Here is a 23,777-nt window from a genome sequence, read left to right as displayed (position 1 = left end):
CTCGAAATCATCGGATTGGGCGAATCTTTTAGCTAAGTGGTTGGTAGTGTATCCTATGAACATGCAGGTCACCAATGGCCGTTTTGCTATTTTTTTAAAATAACCTTCCTCTTCTCTCCTTCCTCTGATATAGTAATATTGAATTTAACCCTGATTTAGTTGGACGAGGTTATCGTAATATAGCCATTTTAGGGAAACTAATGTTTTGCAGCAAAGTCTCAGGAACACAACCTGTTCTCTGCAGGTTGGTGGCCGTGTAATGGGTGACGAGGGTCTTTCTCTTTTCTGCGTCGGCAGCGACATCACGTCGGATTAATGGAGGGATATCCCTATGATAGGATAGAGATTGTATCCTATGAACATGCAGGTCACCAATGGCCGTGAAAAATATAAGAAAAAGGTGAAAATTTGGTAAAAAAATAGTGAATTTTAGGTAAAAATATCGAAAATGTGAAAATAAGGTGACAAAAAAATGTTGAATTCGATATACTATAACCACTGGGGCATAGTGAGGTGTTCATAATCCTTGGTTTAGACATACACCTCGAAATCATCGGATTGGGCGAATCTTTTAGCTAAGTGGTTGGTAGTGTATCCTATGAACATGCAGGTCACCAATGGCCGTTTTGCTTTTTTTTAAAATAACCTTCCTCTCTATATCCCTTAGGGTTTTTTTTTAAACAACGATATATCGTTTCATAAATGTGAATTCCACGTGAAAAATATAAGAAAAAGGTGAAAATTTGGTAAAAAAATAGTGAATTTCAGGTAAAAATATCGAAAATGTGAAAATAAGGTGACAAAAAAATGTTAGTCAACGTGGCCTCCCACCTTGCCACCCGATTGATTGAGAGTGGTCCATCCAGGACTCATGTCCGTGATAAAAAGCTCTTTCTGGACCCAAGCCGTCACTCTGCAGGTTGGTGGCCGTGTAATGGGTGACGAGGGTCTTTCTCTTTTCTGCGTCGGCAGCGACATCACGTCGGATTGATGGAGGGGCGATCCCTATGATAGGATAGAGATTGTATCCTATGAACATGCAGGTCACCAATGGCCGTGAAAAATATAAGCAAAAGGTGAAAATTTGGTAAAAAAAATATTGAATTTTAGGTAAAAATGTGAAAATAAGGTGACAAAAAAATGTTGAATTCACATTATGTGAAAAAAATGTGAAAATGTGTATATATGACAGAGGAACGTGAATTTCACGTTTTTTGTCACGTTTTTTTTCACGTGAAATGTTGTGCGGTTTTTATGATTTTGTGAAAGACTTCTATAAGAGTGAAATTTGTGTTATAAATATTTGAGGTATAAAATAAAAATATACAGTGACATTAAATCGTAAATTTAATGTTCAGTGTATAAAAAAGGTGAATATTTGGTTAAAAAAAAACGAATTCTTGGTCAAAATAAAGTTGAAACTATGAAACGATATATCGTTGTTTTAAAAAAAAACCCTAAGGGATATAGTAATATTGAATTTAACCCTGATTTAGTTGGACGAGGTTATCGTAATATAGCCATTTTAGGGAAACTAATGTTTTGCAGCAAAGTCTCAGGAACACATTTTCTACTACTAGAACTAAAAGATTGCATCTAAATAGTCCGTGACTAACTGGTGCTGCTACCTAGTAACGCATTGAACAACCATCTGCAGCGCCATCTGTTCGCAATTTGTGGCGACAGCTTAAATACCGGTTTTTGACTCCCCAGTCTTCAAGCACAGATAGCTGAGAAGGCTAGGGCGTGTGTCACTTGGCCAGTGGCATTCGTCTGCTAGGGTTCGAATCCCGTCCTGTGTGGCAAATTATTGGTGACCTGTGTGTTTGTAGCGATATACTATAACCACTGGGGCATAGTGAGGTGTTCATAATCCTTGGTTTAGACATACACCTCGAAATCATCGGATTGGGCGAATCTTTTAGCTAAGTGGTTGGTAGTGTATCCTATGAACATGCAGGTCACCAATGGCCGTTTTGCTATTTTTTTAAAATAACCTTCCTCTTCTCTCCTTCCTCTGATATAGTAATATTGAATTTAACCCTGATTTAGTTGGACGAGGTTATCGTAATATAGCCATTTTAGGGAAACTAATGTTTTGCAGCAAAGTCTCAGGAACACAACCTGTTCTCTGCAGGTTGGTGGCCGTGTAATGGGTGACGAGGGTCTTTCTCTTTTCTGCGTCGGCAGCGACATCACGTCGGATTAATGGAGGGATATCCCTATGATAGGATAGAGATTGTATCCTATGAACATGCAGGTCACCAATGGCCGTGAAAAATATAAGAAAAAGGTGAAAATTTGGTAAAAAAATAGTGAATTTTAGGTAAAAATATCGAAAATGTGAAAATAAGGTGACACAAAAATGTTGAATTCGATATACTATAACCACTGGGGCATAGTGAGGTGTTCATAATCCTTGGTTTAGACATACACCTCGAAATCATCGGATTGGGCGAATCTTTTAGCTAAGTGGTTGGTAGTGTATCCTATGAACATGCAGGTCACCAATGGCCGTTTTGCTTTTTTTTAAAATAACCTTCCTCTCTATATCCCTTAGGGTTTTTTTTTAAACAACGATATATCGTTTCATAAATGTGAATTCCACGTGAAAAATATAAGAAAAAGGTGAAAATTTGGTAAAAAAAATAGTGAATTTCAGGTAAAAATATCGAAAATGTGAAAATAAGGTGACAAAAAAATGTTAGTCAACGTGGCCTCCCACCTTGCCACCCGATTGATTGAGAGTGGTCCATCCAGGACTCATGTCCGTGATAAAAAGCTCTTTCTGGACCCAAGCCGTCACTCTGCAGGTTGGTGGCCGTGTAATGGGTGACGAGGGTCTTTCTCTTTTCTGCGTCGGCAGCGACATCACGTCGGATTGATAGAGAACGATCCCTATGATAGGATAGAGATTGTATCCTATGAACATGCAGGTCACCAATGGCCGTGAAAAATATAAGAAAAAGGTGAAAATTTGGTAAAAAAATAGTGAATTTTAGGTAAAAATATCGAAAATGTGAAAATAAGGTGACAAAAAAAATGTTGAATTCGATATACTATAACCACTGGGGCATAGTGAGCTGTTCATAATCCTTGGTTTAGACATACACCTCGAAATCATCGGATTGGGCGAATCTTTTAGCTAAATGGTTGGTAGTGTATCCTATGAACATGCGGGTCACCAATGGCCGTTTTGCTATTTTTTTAAAATAACCTTCCTCTCTGTATCCCTTAGGGTTTTTTTTAAAAACAACGATATATCGTTTTATAAATGTGAATTCCACGTGAAAAATATAAGAAAAAGGTGAAAATTTGGTAAAAAAATAGTGAATTTCAGGTAAAAATATCGAAAATGTGAAAATAAGGTGACAAAAAATGTTAGTCAACGTGGCCTCCCACCTTGCCACCCGATTGATTGAGAGTGGTCCATCCAGGACTCATGTCCGTGATAAAAAGCTCTTTCTGGACCCAAGCCGTCACTCTGCAGGTTGGTGGCCGTGTAATGGGTGACGAGGGTCTTTCTCTTTTCTGCGTCGGCAGCGACATCACGTCGGATTGATGGAGGGGCGATCCCTATGATAGGATAGAGATTGTATCCTATGAACATGCAGGTCACCAATGGCCGTGAAAAATATAAGAAAAAGGTGAAAATTTGGTAAAAAAAATAGTGAATTTTAGGTAAAAATATCGAAAATGTGAAAATAAGGTGACAAAAAAATGTTGAATTCGATATACTATAACCACTGGGGCATAGTGAGGTGTTCATAATCCTTGGTTTAGACATACACCTCGAAATCATCGGATTGGGCGAATCTTTTAGCTAAGTGGTTGGTAGTGTATCCTATGAACATGCAGGTCACCAATGGCCGTTTTGCTATTTTTTTAAAATAACCTTCCTCTTCTCTCCTTCCTCTGATATAGTAATATTGAATTTAACCCTGATTTAGTTGGACGAGGTTATCGTAATATAGCCATTTTAGGGAAACTAATGTTTTGCAGCAAAGTCTCAGGAACACAACCTGTTCTCTGCAGGTTGGTGGCCGTGTAATGGGTGACGAGGGTCTTTCTCTTTTCTGCGTCGGCAGCGACATCACGTCGGATTAATGGAGGGATATCCCTATGATAGGATAGAGATTGTATCCTATGAACATGCAGGTCACCAATGGCCGTGAAAAATATAAGAAAAAGGTGAAAATTTGGTAAAAAAATAGTGAATTTTAGGTAAAAATATCGAAAATGTGAAAATAAGGTGACAAAAAAATGTTGAATTCGATATACTATAACCACTGGGGCATAGTGAGGTGTTCATAATCCTTGGTTTAGACATACACCTCGAAATCATCGGATTGGGCGAATCTTTTAGCTAAGTGGTTGGTAGTGTATCCTATGAACATGCAGGTCACCAATGGCCGTTTTGCTTTTTTTTTAAATAACCTTCCTCTCTATATCCCTTAGGGTTTTTTTTTAAACAACGATATATCGTTTCATAAATGTGAATTCCACGTGAAAAATATAAGAAAAAGGTGAAAATTTGGTAAAAAAAATAGTGAATTTCAGGTAAAAATATCGAAAATGTGAAAATAAGGTGACAAAAAAATGTTAGTCAACGTGGCCTCCCACCTTGCCACCCGATTGATTGAGAGTGGTCCATCCAGGACTCATGTCCGTGATAAAAAGCTCTTTCTGGACCCAAGCCGTCACTCTGCAGGTTGGTGGCCGTGTAATGGGTGACGAGGGTCTTTCTCTTTTCTGCGTCGGCAGCGACATCACGTCGGATTGATAGAGAACGATCCCTATGATAGGATAGAGATTGTATCCTATGAACATGCAGGTCACCAATGGCCGTGAAAAATATAAGAAAATGTGAAAATTTGGTAAAAAAATAGTGAATTTTAGGTAAAAATATCGAAAATGTGAAAATAAGGTGACAAAAAAAATGTTGAATTCGATATACTATAACCACTGGGGCATAGTGAGGTGTTCATAATCCTTGGTTTAGACATACACCTCGAAATCATCGGATTGGGCGAATCTTTTAGCTAAGTGGTTGGTAGTGTATCCTATGAACATGCAGGTCACCAATGGCCGTTTTGCTATTTTTTTAAAATAACCTTCCTCTTCTCTCCTTCCTCTGATATAGTAATATTGAATTTAACCCTGATTTAGTTGGACGAGGTTATCGTAATATAGCCATTTTAGGGAAACTAATGTTTTGCAGCAAAGTCTCAGGAACACAACCTGTTCTCTGCAGGTTGGTGGCCGTGTAATGGGTGACGAGGGTCTTTCTCTTTTCTGCGTCGGCAGCGACATCACGTCGGATTAATGGAGGGATATCCCTATGATAGGATAGAGATTGTATCCTATGAACATGCAGGTCACCAATGGCCGTGAAAAATATAAGAAAAAGGTGAAAATTTGGTAAAAAAATAGTGAATTTTAGGTAAAAATATCGAAAATGTGAAAATAAGGTGACAAAAAAATGTTGAATTCGATATACTATAACCACTGGGGCATAGTGAGGTGTTCATAATCCTTGGTTTAGACATACACCTCGAAATCATCGGATTGGGCGAATCTTTTAGCTAAGTGGTTGGTAGTGTATCCTATGAACATGCAGGTCACCAATGGCCGTTTTGCTTTTTTTTTAAATAACCTTCCTCTCTATATCCCTTAGGGTTTTTTTTAAACAACGATATATCGTTTCATAAATGTGAATTCCACGTGAAAAATATAAGAAAAAGGTGAAAATTTGGTAAAAAAAATAGTGAATTTCAGGTAAAAATATCGAAAATGTGAAAATAAGGTGACAAAAAAATGTTAGTCAACGTGGCCTCCCACCTTGCCACCCGATTGATTGAGAGTGGTCCATCCAGGACTCATGTCCGTGATAAAAAGCTCTTTCTGGACCCAAGCCGTCACTCTGCAGGTTGGTGGCCGTGTAATGGGTGACGAGGGTCTTTCTCTTTTCTGCGTCGGCAGCGACATCACGTCGGATTGATAGAGAACGATCCCTATGATAGGATAGAGATTGTATCCTATGAACATGCAGGTCACCAATGGCCGTGAAAAATATAAGAAAATGTGAAAATTTGGTAAAAAAATAGTGAATTTTAGGTAAAAATATCGAAAATGTGAAAATAAGGTGACAAAAAAAATGTTGAATTCGATATACTATAACCACTGGGGCATAGTGAGCTGTTCATAATCCTTGGTTTAGACATACACCTCGAAATCATCGGATTGGGCGAATCTTTTAGCTAAATGGTTGGTAGTGTATCCTATGAACATGCGGGTCACCAATGGCCGTTTTGCTATTTTTTTAAAATAACCTTCCTCTCTGTATCCCTTAGGGTTTTTTTTAAAACAACGATATATCGTTTCATAAATGTGAATTCCACGTGAAAAATATAAGAAAAAGGTGAAAATTTGGTAAAAAAATAGTGAATTTCAGGTAAAAATATCGAAAATGTGAAAATAAGGTGACAAAAAATGTTAGTCAACGTGGCCTCCCACCTTGCCACCCGATTGATTGAGAGTGGTCCATCCAGGACTCATGTCCGTGATAAAAAGCTCTTTCTGGACCCAAGCCGTCACTCTGCAGGTTGGTGGCCGTGTAATGGGTGACGAGGGTCTTTCTCTTTTCTGCGTCGGCAGCGACATCACGTCGGATTGATGGAGGGGCGATCCCTATGATAGGATAGAGATTGTATCCTATGAACATGCAGGTCACCAATGGCCGTGAAAAATATAAGAAAAAGGTGAAAATTTGGTAAAAAAATAGTGAATTTTAGGTAAAAATATCGAAAATGTGAAAATAAGGTGACAAAAAAATGTTGAATTCGATATACTATAACCACTGGGGCATAGTGAGGTGTTCATAATCCTTGGTTTAGACATACACCTCGAAATCATCGGATTGGGCGAATCTTTTAGCTAAGTGGTTGGTAGTGTATCCTATGAACATGCAGGTCACCAATGGCCGTTTTGCTATTTTTTTAAAATAACCTTCCTCTTCTCTCCTTCCTCTGATATAGTAATATTGAATTTAACCCTGATTTAGTTGGACGAGGTTATCGTAATATAGCCATTTTAGGGAAACTAATGTTTTGCAGCAAAGTCTCAGGAACACAACCTGTTCTCTGCAGGTTGGTGGCCGTGTAATGGGTGACGAGGGTCTTTCTCTTTTCTGCGTCGGCAGCGACATCACGTCGGATTAATGGAGGGATATCCCTATGATAGGATAGAGATTGTATCCTATGAACATGCAGGTCACCAATGGCCGTGAAAAATATAAGAAAAAGGTGAAAATTTGGTAAAAAAATAGTGAATTTTAGGTAAAAATATCGAAAATGTGAAAATAAGGTGACAAAAAAATGTTGAATTCGATATACTATAACCACTGGGGCATAGTGAGGTGTTCATAATCCTTGGTTTAGACATACACCTCGAAATCATCGGATTGGGCGAATCTTTTAGCTAAGTGGTTGGTAGTGTATCCTATGAACATGCAGGTCACCAATGGCCGTTTTGCTTTTTTTTTAAATAACCTTCCTCTCTATATCCCTTAGGGTTTTTTTTTAAACAACGATATATCGTTTCATAAATGTGAATTCCACGTGAAAAATATAAGAAAAAGGTGAAAATTTGGTAAAAAAAATAGTGAATTTCAGGTAAAAATATCGAAAATGTGAAAATAAGGTGACAAAAAAATGTTAGTCAACGTGGCCTCCCACCTTGCCACCCGATTGATTGAGAGTGGTCCATCCAGGACTCATGTCCGTGATAAAAAGCTCTTTCTGGACCCAAGCCGTCACTCTGCAGGTTGGTGGCCGTGTAATGGGTGACGAGGGTCTTTCTCTTTTCTGCGTCGGCAGCGACATCACGTCGGATTGATGGAGGGGCGATCCCTATGATAGGATAGAGATTGTATCCTATGAACATGCAGGTCACCAATGGCCGTGAAAAAAAAAAGGTGAAAATTTGGTAAAAAAAATAGTGAATTTTAGGTAAAAATGTGAAAATAAGGTGACAAAAAAATGTTGAATTCACATTATGTGAAAAAAATGTGAAAATGTGTATATATGACAGAGGAACGTGAATTTCACGTTTTTTGTCACGTTTTTTTTCACGTGAAATGTTGTGCGGTTTTTATGATTTTGTGAAAGACTTCTATAAGAGTGAAATTTGTGTTATAAATATTTGAGGTATAAAATAAAAATATACAGTGACATTAAATCGTAAATTTAATGTTCAGTGTATAAAAAAGGTGAATATTTGGTTAAAAAAAACGAATTCTTGGTCAAAATAAAGTTGAAACTATGAAACGATATATCGTTGTTTTAAAAAAAACCCTAAGGGATATAGTAATATTGAATTTAACCCTGATTTAGTTGGACGAGGTTATCGTAATATAGCCATTTTTAGGAAACTAATGTTTTGCAGCAAAGTCTCAGGAACACATTTTCTACTACTAGAACTAAAAGATTGCATCTAAATAGTCCGTGACTAACTGGTGCTGCTACCTAGTAACGCATTGAACAACCATCTGCAGCGCCATCTGTTCGCAATTTGTGGCGACAGCTTAAATACCGGTTTTTGACTCCCCAGTCTTCAAGCACAGATAGCTGAGAAGGCTAGGGCGTGTGTCACTTGGCCAGTGGCATTCGTCTGCTAGGGTTCGAATCCCGTCCTGTGTGGCAAATTATTGGTGACCTGTGTGTTTGTAGCGATATACTATAACCACTGGGGCATAGTGAGGTGTTCATAATCCTTGGTTTAGACATACACCTCGAAATCATCGGATTGGGCGAATCTTTTAGCTAAGTGGTTGGTAGTGTATCCTATGAACATGCAGGTCACCAATGGCCGTTTTATTATTTTTTTAAAATAACCTTCCTCTCTATATCCCTTAGGGTTTTTTTAAATTTTAAATTATATATATATAATTATATATATATATATATATATAAATTTGAACGAATGGTGTTTTTGGCCTCTAGGGACATCAAAATGAAAAAGTAAATCGGTCCCAGGCCTAAGTCTTACCATGATACCTACGGTAATAGCTACTTCCCTATAGGGAAATTCGCTAAAAAGCAGGTCACCAATGGCCGTTTTGCTTTTTTTTTAAAATAACCTTCCTCTCTATATCCCTTAGGGTTTTTTTTAAACAACGATATATCGTTTCATAAATGTGAATTCCACGTGAAAAATATAAGAAAAAGGTGAAAATTTGGTAAAAAAAATAGTGAATTTCAGTTAAAAATATCGAAAATGTGAAAATAAGGTGACAAAAAAATGTTAGTCAACGTGGCCTCCCACCTTGCCACCCGATTGATTGAGAGTGGTCCATCCAGGACTCATGTCCGTGATAAAAAGCTCTTTCTGGACCCAAGCCGTCACTCTGCAGGTTGGTGGCCGTGTAATGGGTGACGAGGGTCTTTCTCTTTTCTGCGTCGGCAGCGACATCACGTCGGATTGATGGAGGGGCGATCCCTATGATAGGATAGAGATTGTATCCTATGAACATGCAGGTCACCAATGGCCGTGAAAAATATAAGAAAAAGGTGAAAATTTGGTAAAAAAATAGTGAATGTTAGGTAAAAATATCGAAAATGTGAAAATAAGGTGACAAAAAAATGTTGAATTCGATATACTATAACCACTGGGGCATAGTGAGGTGTTCATAATCCTTGGTTTAGACATACACCTCGAAATCATCGGATTGGGCGAATCTTTTTTTTTTAGCTAAGTGGTTGGTAGTGTATCCTATGAACATGCAGGTCACCAATGGCCATTTTGCTATTTTTTTAAAATAACCTTCCTCTCTATATCCCTTAGGGTTTTTTTTAAAACAACGATATATCGTTTCATAAATGTGAATTCCACGTGAAAAATATAAGAAAAAGGTGAAAATTTGGTAAAAAAATAGTGAATTTCAGGTAAAAATATCGAAAATGTGAAAATAAGGTGACAAAAAAATGTTAGTCAACGTGGCCTCCCACCTTGCCACCCGATTGATTGAGAGTGGTCCATCCAGGACTCATGTCCGTGATAAAAAGCTCTTTCTGGACCCAAGCCGTCACTCTGCAGGTTGGTGGCCGTGTAATGGGTGACGAGGGTCTTTCTCTTTTCTGCGTCGGCAGCGACATCACGTCGGATTGATGGAGGGGCGATCCCTATGATAGGATAGAGATTGTATCCTATGAACATGCAGGTCACCAATGGCCGTGAAAAAAAAGGTGAAAATTTGGTAAAAAAAATAGTGAATTTTAGGTAAAAATGTGAAAATAAGGTGACAAAAAAAGTTGAATTCACATTATGTGAAAAAAATGTGAAAATGTGTATATATGACAGAGGAACGTGAATTTCACGTTTTTTGTCACGTTTTTTTTCACGTGAAATGTTGTGCGGTTTTTATGATTTTGTGAAAGACTTCTATAAGAGTGAAATTTGTGTTATAAATATTTGAGGTATAAAATAAAAATATACAGTGACATTAAATCGTAAATTTAATGTTCAGTGTATAAAAAAGGTGAATATTTGGTTAAAAAAAACGAATTCTTGGTCAAAATAAAGTTGAAACTATGAAACGATATATCGTTGTTTTAAAAAAAACCCTAAGGGATATAGTAATATTGAATTTAACCCTGATTTAGTTGGACGAGGTTATCGTAATATAGCCATTTTTAGGAAACTAATGTTTTGCAGCAAAGTCTCAGGAACACATTTTCTACTACTAGAACTAAAAGATTGCATCTAAATAGTCCGTGACTAACTGGTGCTGCTACCTAGTAACGCATTGAACAACCATCTGCAGCGCCATCTGTTCGCAATTTGTGGCGACAGCTTAAATACCGGTTTTTGACTCCCCAGTCTTCAAGCACAGATAGCTGAGAAGGCTAGGGCGTGTGTCACTTGGCCAGTGGCATTCGTCTGCTAGGGTTCGAATCCCGTCCTGTGTGGCAAATTATTGGTGACCTGTGTGTTTGTAGCGATATACTATAACCACTGGGGCATAGTGAGGTGTTCATAATCCTTGGTTTAGACATACACCTCGAAATCATCGGATTGGGCGAATCTTTTAGCTAAGTGGTTGGTAGTGTATCCTATGAACATGCAGGTCACCAATGGCCGTTTTGCTATTTTTTTTAAATAACCTTCCTCTCTATATCTCTTAGGGTTTTTTTTAAAACAACGATATATCGTTTCATAAATGTGAATTCCACGTGAAAAAAAAGCAAACTACAAAATTTTACAATATTCTCCATAAGAATAACATGGGAATTTTAAATTTACCATTTTTTTAGTTTTCTCCGTAACCAATAACCGTACAAAAACACTTTGATATACTGAATTGTTTGTTTTTTTAAGCTCTTTAAGAAGGTTTGGATAAAAATTGGGAAATTTTGATTTTTGAGGGTCAAAAATGAGAAAAACCAATTTTTACCCTATAAAACCCCATGTAATGGGTGACGAGGGTCTTTCTCTTTTCTGCGTCGGCAGCGACATCACGTCGGATTGATGGAGGGGCGATCCCTATGATAGGATAGAGATTGTATCCTATGAACATGCAGGTCACCAATTGCCGTGAAAAATATAAGAAAAAGGTGAAAATTTGGTAAAAAAAATTGTGAATTTTAGGTAAAAATGTGAAAATAAGGTGACAGAAAAATGTTGAATTCACATTATGTGAAAAAAATGTGAAAATGTGTATATATGACAGAGGAACGTGAATTTCACGTTTTTTTTTTCACGTGAAAATTTGTGCGGTTTTTATGATTTTGTGAAAGACTTCTATAAGAGTGAAATTTGTGTTATAAATATTTGAGGTATAAAATAAAAATATACAGTGACATTATATCGTAAATTTAATGTTCAGTGTATAAAAAAGGTGAATATTTGGTTAAAAAAACGAATTCTTGGTCAAAATAAAGTTGAAACTTTTACCCCATAAAACATATATAAAAATTTGAACGAATGGTGTTTTTGGCCTCTAGGGACATCAAAATGAAAAAGTAATGGTCCCAGGCCTAAGTCTTACCATGAGACCTACGGTAATAGCTACTTCCCTATAGGGAAATTCGCTAAAACAATTTTTATACATTTATATAATACTTAGTACCGGCATCTAAAAAAGTATTGCGTTGATTTTTATGATCAATAATAAATTTATATGCGAAAAATTAAATACCTTAATTTATAAATAATCACGATAACATAACATACTTGGTACTTATTTAATAGTAATTATATACAGTTAACATTGATTATATAATCATACAGGGAATTATAAAAATAAAAGCAACAAAAAGTATAAATTTGTTGGTAACTAGGAAGAAAACCCGTGAAAATGACAAATCAGTACAATAATTTTGAACAAGAATATCATAAATGTTTGCAACTAAAAGTAATTTTACAATACTAAAAGCTTTTAGCTTATTACAGGAAAGTATGCAAATATATAGATGAAATATTACATGTTCAATAAATATGTAAAATGTAAGAGATTTAAAGCCAAAAATAACTGATAAAATTGAATGGTTCTCTCCAGGCCCTCTCTTTAGTAGGATACTTAGGCCGCAAAAACTACAGATGTCACTGAAATTACTTTACGGTTCTCAACCTTAAAAGCTTTGAAAGCTCTTTTCGTTTTAAGTACAGGGATATCTTTTAGTCACACATAATGCGTGAGGCGATTATTCTGATTTCTAAAAGTAAAGATGAGGAGTACTACCATGTACTATAGCAAATTTAAACAACGTTAACAACAACAAAATAGCTTTGTAAGAAGACATTCATAAACAGGATACAATAACGTCCTTATTATCTGTAACTGAGCGTTCTTATATTTTTTTTTTATTGTCTCAATACGGCATAATAATGAAGCTAACTGCTTACAGTAAACATAATTTAAGTTGTATAACCTATAAATACATAAATACTCTAGTGAATCTGAGATAGGTTTGTTAAATACATGTCCCAAAACCACTCATCCATAATACAGGGTTAGGCAAAAGTCTGGAACCCCCAGTTAACTTTTTAACGCGTTGCAGTAGGAAAACCAAACTCGGCATATATTTACAACGTTTATGTTTCGATATTTTTATTTCATTTTATCTAAACAATTTTTGCAGTCCAAACCGATCCTCATTTTGTCTGATAGGGATACTCTACCTAAATCATGGTGTATTTTTTTCTATTACAGTTATTAACCGTTATTCACTTAACAAACTAAAGTATTAAAATATTGTAATAAACACTTCTACTCAAAACTCTTTTAATTATAAAGTAGTTCAATTTTATTATCAATTTTTAAATCTTTATTTGCAATTGGCCACGTAATATCCTTACTTAATAAAATATGTGTTCAATTTATTATCTAGGATCTTTATGTTGAAATAGAGTTTTTGTATGGCTTTATTACATTTACGTATAGTAATTATTTCGTGTACGATTTTTTGTTTACTGTAACCAATAACAACATTTAATTACAGTTTCAAATTAATATATTAGATTACCTAGATATTTTAAATGAAACTTGCTTAAGAAGTTTATAATCACAAAGGATTTTATAATTACGTAGTTTAATTAAATAATCGCAAACATAAATCTTAAGACAACCCCATTGCTGGTTTGAATGTTAAACGCTAAAGCTGGGTTTTCCTAGACGCGGAGTCGGCCAGCGGAGAGCGGACAACGGAGAGCGGACTCAGCTTGTCTTAGGTAATTTAATGTTACTGTTTTCCTAGCAGCGGAGCGGAATGCCATGTTAATTTCAATTCCGCTCTCCATTGTCCGCTCTCCGCTGGCCGACTCCGCGTCTAGGAAAACGCAGCTTAATGGTGGTTTTGTAATCTGAATAGTGTTTAACAGCCAATAGGTCAACAACAAAGATCACCCTACTGCAGGAGTCCGTGTCTTGAAACTAGAACAATACCTCCGAGCGATGAGTCTGCAACTGGTAACTCGATAAATAACAAAAAGTTAAGTAGTAAAATGTAATTTATTTTAAAATACTGTCTTTGAAAGAATGAATTATCTTGGTCTAATAAGGATGAGTTTCCCATATTAAAATTATAATAACGTTTTTTGAGCTGAACATATGAAATTTAAATCAATTCTGTTTGAAGCCCCCTTTTCCTATCTTGGTTTTAGAGAGTGAAAATACACTTGTAACTTCAATACTCCAAGTGTGATCATGATGACGACAGAAATTAACTTTTAATACGACATTTAATGATACAACAGTACAACAGCTGACCAGCTGATTTACAGCCAGTGCTGCCAACGTATTTCGCGCGCATACAACTTTGTCTGCATGTTACGCGCTCACTATTTCGTGCCTTCACGTTGCAAATCTGGAGTGAGACAAAGTAATTAGAGTGAGACAATGTTAACATTGTCACACTGATGAGCTAATTGGCCACTTTGCTTTCTCAAATCAGTGAGAGAACATTTACATTGTTAGGTAACTGTAGGAAAATGTTATTTCACAGCTGCTTGGAGAAACTAAAACAGATTTAGCACCGAAAACTATTTCTTGGGGCAAAATTCTTTAAGGTAGATACTGTATTACAAATGTCAATATTATTTTGGACGAACAAAAAAGATTATATTACATTCTAATAATATTAATAAAATACCATGCATATTACATATTTCACTGCTAATTGATAAATTAGCTAATCTGCGATAATAGTGTATGCGTAACATAACACAGATTATATCGTAACACTTGTTTGCGCAACCATGCTGATCATCTAATTTTAATTAATAATATATTCAATATTTGGTACGTTAATTAACATTGACACAATTTATAATAGTTTACTTAATAATTTTTTCAACATTTTTATACGAGTCTTAAATTTAGTTTATCACTTGTAAAGCTGTTGACCACTGAAGAGAAATCAGATTAATCGAGTATAGAAAGTTAAGTAATAGTCGTCGTCGAGGGATTTGGCGGGATTGGATGGCGTTTTGGCGGCAACCAATATGAGAAATCTCTCTCCTAAGTAATGCATTTGTATGTTCACATTGAATCGTGTTGATCCAGTGGGATGCAATTTGTTAAACAAATTTCATCTTTTTTTAACCTGTATGAAATACTAACAATGTGTTTACGAAGTACTATATATATTATTACAGATCATTAAAATGCAACTAGGTAGTGTAGATGTTAAGTGTAAGAATTATTATAGAATATTGAATCGTATTTCCTAACCAGAAGATCAGAGATTTTGTCTGTTCTGTGTATTATTCTACTAATTATCGCAAGTATATTAATAATAAGTAGGCCCCTACTTAAGTTTTAGGATTTAATAATTCAGTGTTTTTTATAATCATATAACTAGCATCCAAGGATTGGTATGGGCCTACCAATTTATATATTTTTAATACCTAATAATGTTTAACACCATAACATTTAGTTTACATTCTGTAAAGGATGATTTAGTTTTTGTTTTGGTGTGTTTTAAAACACATTTATCTTGCTCTACTTTTGAAAATATGTAAAGCATTTTATGGTAGAATTGTAAAAATAACTGAAAAATACAGTAAAATTACAGTCTTTATATGTAATACTTGGATACAGTAACCAAATATTTTTGTAAATTTATAATCAATTTCAGCTTAAAGAAGTACTCATAAGCTTTTTGTCGATCAATCATTTATTTCAAACATAATTACCATAAACGTGTATTAAGTTAAGGTCTTTATGTTAGTATATTGTTAATTGGTCAAACTCTAAAGCTGAGTTAAGCCACTAAATACACACAAATGTCCCCAACTTTGAGTGGCAGTAAAGACAGATGACACGGGATTAAGCTGAGTTTACCTCAACTGGAAGCAAAGTGGACCTCGTTCGTCTTGTTGGTATCCTACTTAGTTATGTTTGTTAGATCTTTGAGATTTGTGTATTCGAAAAAAAACTAATCGTTCTGTAATTAATTTTTTTGAACTAAGTTAAATATTCTAGTTCTTGCCACTGGGAAAATACATAAAATCATCGTTCTGTTATATTTTTAAACAAGTTAAGTTAACGAAAGTGTATATGGATATCTAAGAACATTTTATCAGATAACCAGAGAAAAGGTTTAACTAATCTGTGATACATTTTATTACTAATCAAAAGCAATGAAATACATTGAAAATCAAATAGGCCTACGGATTCATATAGTAAAATAACGTATATTTAATGTATAAAATATACATCAATGACATTTTAAAACGTGTAATAACTGTATTTCAGAAATAATAATTTAAAAAAGGACATTTTATAACCATGCACCAATATTCAATAACAATCTGTTTTTGTTTCGTAATCGTAGTCTATTTATATACTTTTATATAGTATTGATACATTTTGTATCAGATAACAATACAAGTTGTGTAACAAGATGGTTTTAGTGTACAAACTTTCCCTTCTATACAAGCGGAACGGATAATTTTTCAACTCATATACTGAAGTGGTATATAGATAGTGAAAATTTAAATATATATTTTGTATCGTATTTTTTTAGTTTGTATCTAAATATAAGAGGTTATACGAATTTATACCACATACTAAGGATGTCACAATTATTACTAGGCAAACATTGTATATTTGCTCCACGATATTGCACATTAAAATCAAACACAGCAATAACACAACAAACAAGTCGACACAGGTGCGTAACAAAAGCCATCAGAGTAATATGGCGGGAAACTTCATTGATCAGCTGATTGATAGCTTAATATTCCAGCCTCAACAATGAGTCAATGGTCACCTTTTGTGTGCCAATCTGTAACTGTTGTGTTCACACCGGTATCAAAATTGTTCTGGAGAAAGTTTAAAAATTAATTACTGCCTTTAAAAAATTAGACATAGAATTAATACGTCAAACTTCTAAACCATACCTTAATATTTTTACTCGTATTTTCATATTTGTTTCATTCTTGTTTTCCATCGGGATAACTTTTAATAGCAAACCATCCCTTCTTCAACGATACTGTAGCAATTAAACCACTCAAAATTAGAGTAAACTAAAATAATTTTATTTTCTTTAAAATTACCTTAAAATAGTAAGTTTTATGTTTCAACGTTCCTTGGACAAAGAAGTTGTTCTTGGCACAAACATCTAAATTACTATACGAGTTTTAAAAAAACTTGCTTTCCCAGCCTAACAAACAGCACAGATATGGCAAAATCACTGGCTGCTAAAATAACATCGATACTTCGTGCAACAGGCGTTTCAGTTTGCTTAGCGTCATCAGTTGTGACGATTCTTCATTTGTAGAACTTATTCAATGAATCTTAAAAATCAAGTGGCTAGTCAAATTGGTATTGATAAGAATGTCAGAGTTGTAAAATACGATAAGCGTTAAAGGAAGCCTAATGAACTGAACGTATTGATATATTTTGAAAGTAACAAGACTAATAGTGATGTAATAACACATTTTGTTTGCTCCATAAACGTAAAACCGTTTGAGCGTATTTTATTTTATGACGAATTTCCATTTCGCACACCTTGGGGCAAAGCCATAAGAGAAATAAGAACCAAAGGGTCATAAAAGGAATATTTCAGGATGTAATTTATCGTGTTATGCTATTATTATAACAAAGTACATTATTCCATGTACGGAGATGAGTCTACGTAGAAGATCGTATCTATAATTGGCTACTGAACAGGTGAAATTGGCTTATGATTTATTGTGCTCCTGGTGTTCTGTAATACGTTACTTTGAATATTCACATGTACTTTAAAGATCTATAGGACTACAATATGTGTGTTCGAATGTTAATATCTTTTAACTACCTGGGTAATTAGTTTACAATAAACTAATTACTAAAATTATATCCTGTAAACCAATAAGAGAAATATTATTGGTTAATAAGATTCACCGTACAATTTTCAACACTTAAGTAGGTTATTGTTATTTTAATAGTATGATGTGATTTCTTTAGTTAATTATAATGGTTAAGTTTGATTTTCAGAAGGATCACTGGCAAAGAATACATTTTAAGGTTTCGAAAATCCCACTGTCTCGGGATTTAGTTTTAATTTATTCACCTAATTATTCACACGATATTGTATAAACAATATTTTTTATTAAAATACAGCAATTAAGACAGAGGCTTTTTATGTTTTTTTTCACAAATAGGAAAATTAAGATTCAGATGGATTATGTACACGATGGTCTTTCATTAGGTCCCTATTCAATAAATCTTTTTTATCGATTTAATGGAAGCACACGTAACTTGGGGTTTCATTCAATTAAAATAAAATGTTATTTGTAGAAAACGGATGGACATAGCTAATCAGTTTCTGTACCACTAATCAGATGTCGAACTAATATTGCAACCAATAGTGGTCAGGTTAAACCAAAGTTTCATCAAATCCGTTTCTACTTCAATGCCTTTTTAACCTGACTAAAATCAGCGAATGTTCAATGGATAACATCGATGGAATCCACTAAAATGGCCATCATTATCTGGCAATTGATGATTTTTATGTCAGTTTCATTAATAAAAGAAAATTATATTGAACTGTACTACAGAATAGTTTTGCTATAGATATTTTTACAGAAGGATTATTTGAGAGTTTTCGTATTGTAATTTCTTAGCTTGAGTACGCGTTGTTGAGAAAAATCATTTAAATTTATGGTTTTTAATTCATCGAATTTTTTTCGATTAGTATAAAATTCAAACTAATAACAAAATATGGTTTCGTCAGTTGACAACTTTAGTTCCCTCAGTTTTGTGTAGTTTTAGATTTAGAGTATTTTCATTATTTTCGATTCATTATAGCCGTACAAATCAGTGTATACAAATATTCTTGTGTGTTTTGATTTTTCAGGTTCCATCAAACACACAAAGGCACTTAAATATTCTATGAAAAAGATTGATTGGAACGTTTTCGTCAAAAAAAGTTCAGAAAAAATAATAATGAAAATTGAAGGCTACGAAGGATTGACGCTACGAGTGCGTTATTTGTTAGGTTAAACCACAATACCATATGCGTTCTTTGTACAGAATTCATTTATTTTGTACATACTCTACTGTAACTTCTGTTTATCTTCTATAAATAAATCTATCATCTCGACATCACAATTTTACAACGTAGTTTTTACAATGTGCACTTTAACATTATAAATATTTTCCTTTGAAATGAAAACTGAGAAAGCTACATTTATTATTCACTGGAATGAAGACAGCTCTTTGACAGAGACGATACCATTATACTTGAACAGTCATTATTGATGATCGTGGAATCTTATCAACCAACATTTTCTTTATTTTTTAGTAAAAATTATGTGTATGGATTAGTTTAATCTTTAAAAGTTGTAAACTGTTGATGCTATTTTTATAGGTATCAAAAAAAGCAAGTGTTACTTTGGTGTTGTGGAATTTAATAACTTTTCAAATACATTGCAAACAAAATTATTTTATCAGGCACTTTCAAACTATCACTTCGCAAAAAAGTGATGACACCAATAATAAGATTATATTGTAAGAAGCTTGATATACTGAATTTTTCCTACATGATTCATATGAAGTTTGAGGTTATGGATAATTTGAAGGTTGTTTGATCTACCTTACTATAAATAATTAAATTATTTTACATTGTTATAAAAGGTAGGGTTCTACCACGCTTTTTAACAATATTGATAAAATACGTTTTAATATTTTAAAACAATAAAGCAAATGAAGATACCTTGAAGAACAATACCACTCATCAAATGCTTAACTTTTCCACTAAGAGATCATAACTTTAAATCACCCAATTGTCTCAACTTTTGGAACCTGAGTTGACTAAGCTCTGTAGTTATTTAAGAGTCTTACAAATTTTACATATTTTATAAGTGTTATTAGATGTATTCGTTAGTAGATTAATTGATTCATTTGTACATAGTATGTATATTATATTTTCGAGTGTTTATGTTTATTTACAATATAAATAGGCTACGTTAAGCCTTGCTATTTTACTATACCGAAAATTTTGAAATACCGGGAAAACTATGTATTTTATCATTCCTTAACTTTACCGAAAGCTGCAATTAATTTACCTATTATTTCGGTTTTCGTTTCGTTATAAATAATTGAACGATACTAGATGAGTCTTCTTTCTATTTATGATAACACAACCTAACGTAACCACCGCCACGCGCTGTAAAAGGGTGGCCTCCGTATAATACCAAAGCACTGTATTTTTCCATAAATTTATTTTAAAATCTCAATTTCCAAAATAAGTTGTATTTCGTGACGTGTGGAAAAGATTTCCTTCGACATTAAAGTGTTAGCTTAGAACCGAAATACCGGGAAAAACTTAAGTAGGTTTTGTAACAAATGTCACAAAGTTCTAATATCTGCACAAAATCGCTTGAAATTTCACCAACGATAAAAAGGTTAACGTCTAGCATGGTTAGTGAGAAATTCATGCATTGGATTAGGTCATATTGAAACTTGTCAAAACTCATACTTTCTTATGTCTAGCCTTGTCTTTCGTAAATAGTAATAATTCAAGTTACGTCGGTGGTATCTTTAAGTTCCACATTCATATCCTAAGACATTTATTAAAATTTCTATTCTCAATGCTCTACATGCTCTAGTTCGGAATAGTTTTTCATTTGTTTATTTACGGTATAACCATTTTACAATAATTTAAATATGCATTCATTTGCATTCACAGGCTTGGCCTAGAGGATCGCGGAAACATCACTTAGAAATATTCTTTTGGTGATTTATGGCATTTGAACCCAGGACCTCACAGACCGAAGTCTAAACCAGCTCGCAGCCTTATACCTTAGCTCTAATGAGTAGTAAATTACCAATCCTACTTACTGAAAATTATGAGATCTTAGGAATTTTAATAGGATTGTATCATATAACAATCTAAACATGAAAAATGATACTTCAACTAGATTCATTTTTGAGTGTAATTCTACTATAAAATTGCCCATAAATATTATTAGAGAGGGTATCAAAATCAGAATGTAAATCTGAATTCAATCTGCAGATCAATCCCTTGTACGAGTCACGTGACAACCAATTACAGAATTCCACCAATAGTTGTACACAAGTAGAGTAGTCATGTGTGGAGGAATTTAATTAGTGACGTCAATCACCTTCGACTTGTAGTCTACCTTTGGACTCAACAACAGCTTTGTTGCAGACACAAGAACACCATAGTAGGTGTTAGTATGTCGAGCGAGTGCCAATACAACCTATCACGTTGTTCTTAAACCAATAAATATACAAATTAAAATAAAGTTTGCACAAAACGTAGCTTGGAAAATTGAATTCGTTGTTTGTAGGATTGGAACCGTCCCCGTGGACTATTGAGATAGAATCATTGAAACTAACCAAAGTTAAAGTTCCAGATGGATTATGTACACGATGGTCTTTCATTAGGTTATAAGTCATAAGTCATAAGTTCTTTATTCCAAAATAACAAAAAACATATTGTATTGGAAAAGTCATAAAAATAAACAATAGTAAAAACTGAAAAATTCTTATCAAGGTAGGCTAAATAATATGTACAAAGACTAACAATTTGATTCTTGTTTAATCTTTAGTCTAACAGGAATGACTGACTACATGTCAGCTGAGAAATCGCGGACGCTGTAGCAAGCCTTTTCAACTAATATGCTTTTTCAGTTGTTTTCTGAATTTAAGTAAATCAGTCTCTAGCTTCAGCTGTTGGGGAAGTTGGTTAAACAGTTTAATGCCATTATACAAAAGATGTTTTTTTAAAAAATGAGGTTGAATGGACAGGGATTTTCAGGTTGTGAGATGTGCGTAAGGAGTATGTACTGCAGTTAGTGCTGGTGTTAAATATTGACTGGTGTTTTTTTACAAAGGAAAGGGTTTCAAGGAAGTATAGTGAGGGAAGAGTCAAAATAGCAGCTGACCTAAATGATTCCTTACAAGATCGTCTTTTGAAAAGTGAAAATATGACACGAATGGCTTTTTTTTGCATTTTAAAAAGGAAGGAGGTTCGTTTGTTTTCAGATCCCCAAACAGGTAGAGCATAAACTAGATAAGGGAATATTAAGCCATAGTACACAGAAAGAAGAACTTCCGTCGAGGCTGTTGTGGCCAATGTTCGAAGTACAAAGATGCCTGTGCTTGCACGTTTTATTACGTAATCAACATGAGTTTTGAAATTTAAACATTCATCTAAATGAATGCCTAAGAATTTTACAGACTGTACGGGATGTATAATGGTTTCATCGAGAAGAAGAGACAGATTCGGATCTTTGTTGGACCTGTTTGAGATTCGAAAGTTGATTAGCTGGGTCTTCGCAGTGTTAGTTTTTAGAAGGTTATCATCAAACCACTGAAGCAAGGTATTCGCCTCGAGGAATGCCATTTGCTCGAGTGACTCTAGGGAAGGACTGGATAGTGTCAGGGAGGTATCATCTGCAAAAAGGCACAGTTTACCTTGAGCTACATATGAGAGGAGGTCATTTATGAAGAGCAGGAATAGCACAGGGCCAAGAACGGATCCCTGGGGCACACCTCTCGTTACAGGGGTTTCTGAAGACTTAAATCTGCTTTGATAACCGGTGTGATCTATGGATTGTATTTCAACACATTGTTTCCTGCCTTTTAAAAATGACGAAAAACACTCAGAAGCAACTCCTCGGACTCCCATATCATTCAATTTGGCTATTAAGAGGTCATGGTCGACCATGTCGAAAGCCTTACTCAAATCGAAGAAAATACCCATTGCGTGTTTCTTTGTGTCTAGGCCCTACACTACTTGGTTCAGTAAAGAAAATATTGCACTCGTGGTACTTTTACTTTTGAAAAATCCATGCTGATCTTTAAAAATTATATTGTTCTTTTTGGCAAAAGCCCAAAGCCTCTCCAAAACAGCCTTTTCATATATCTTAGATAAACTTGAGAGCATAGATATGGGCCTATAATTGTCACATTTCGTGTGCTCTCCCCTTTTGTGGATTGGCCTTATAACAGCAAGTTTTAGCGCGTTGGGGAATCGTCCATGAAGAAATGAGTGATTTACAAGATTTGTTAGTGGACTCACAATGAAATCTGAAAATTCTCTTAGTATCATTGGGGGTATTTAATCAGCTCCTGAGCTTATCTTATTCTTTAATTGATTAATTATTTGTTTTATTTCTGGTTCTATTGTTGGGAATAGGAAAAATGAGTTATGTTTAATGTTTTGTCTAGAAGTGGTGTTGCTTGTAGCTCTGTAATCGGAATGTTTTGTTACATCTGAAAAGAACGTATTAAATACTTCGGATACTAAGGAAGGGTCGTAAATAGTTTTTCCTCCCTCAACTTCAAGACAAACCTTATCCATCTTTCTATTCTTTGGGGCCTTATTATGATTAATCAAACTCCAAATCGCCTTTGATCTGTTATCTGCACTGTCAATTCTTTTAGATATAACAATGGATTTGGCGCTTCTTATCATTGTGCGATATTTTGATTTAAGATGGAGAAAATGGCGTCTCAAAGTATGAGAAGAATCAAGGTCCTTTGTTTCTTTGTACCAGAATAGCAGCTCGTCCTTCATTGCAAGAAGATCCTTACTTGCATGGAATTTAAAAACGTTTCTTTGCTTTGCACGGATGATTTTTTTGGGAAAAGCAATGTCAAACAAATACTTAAACTGATCATAGAACGCTTCAAATTTTTTGTCGACATCATCAGTCTCCATCATGTCCGTCCAAGTTTCTCGGCTTAGAAGGAATTTGAAACCCCCTTTGTTAGAGTCGTTAAATACTCTGGCGAATCGTGTTATTTTTGGGGGGCGGCC

Source organism: Macrosteles quadrilineatus, unplaced genomic scaffold (genome assembly GCF_028750875.1).
Source record: "Macrosteles quadrilineatus isolate MER2022 unplaced genomic scaffold, UCM_ALF_1.0 Scaffold_9__3_contigs__length_116548681, whole genome shotgun sequence".
Classification (NCBI taxonomy): Eukaryota; Metazoa; Arthropoda; class Insecta; order Hemiptera; family Cicadellidae; genus Macrosteles; species Macrosteles quadrilineatus.
The sequence above is the reverse complement of the archived record's forward strand: the minus strand, read 5'-3'. Positions refer to the sequence as shown.